This window comes from Sciurus carolinensis, unplaced genomic scaffold (assembly GCF_902686445.1).
Source record: "Sciurus carolinensis unplaced genomic scaffold, mSciCar1.2, whole genome shotgun sequence".
In the NCBI taxonomy this organism is placed as follows: Eukaryota; Metazoa; Chordata; class Mammalia; order Rodentia; family Sciuridae; genus Sciurus; species Sciurus carolinensis.
Window position 1 is genome coordinate 575,010 of NW_025920195.1, and position 522 is coordinate 575,531.

The window sequence follows — 522 nt, forward strand, 5'->3', positions numbered from 1 at the left end:
ATGTAGAGCTTCTACTTAAATTTCTAAGTCCTTGGTTCACTGGAGTTGACTTTGGTGCAATGTGAGAGATAGGGATGAGCCTTTTTTTTTCTACATATGAATCTAGTTTTTAGAGCACCATTTTTTTTTAAAGTTTTATTTCTGTCCACCCTGTATTTTGGCACTTTTATCACATATCAGGTTACTCTATCTATTTGGATTTTTCTGTGTTTTATATTTTATTGGTCCTAAGGTGTGTTTTGGTCACAAAAGAATGCTGTTTTTATAATAAAACTCTACAACCTAAATGGATATCTGTTACTGTGATGCTTTCAGCATCACTTTTTTTTTTAATTCAGAGTTGCTTTGGCTCTTCTATGTCACTTATTTGTCCAAATAAATTTTAGAAATACTTTTTTGTCAGTGTGTGTTGTGGAGAATTCCACTGATAGTTTTGTCAGGATTGTATTGAATCATTTTACCGCTGTAGGTAGGATAAGTTTTTTTTTTTTTATAATATTAGTTCTGCTTATTCAAGAACAT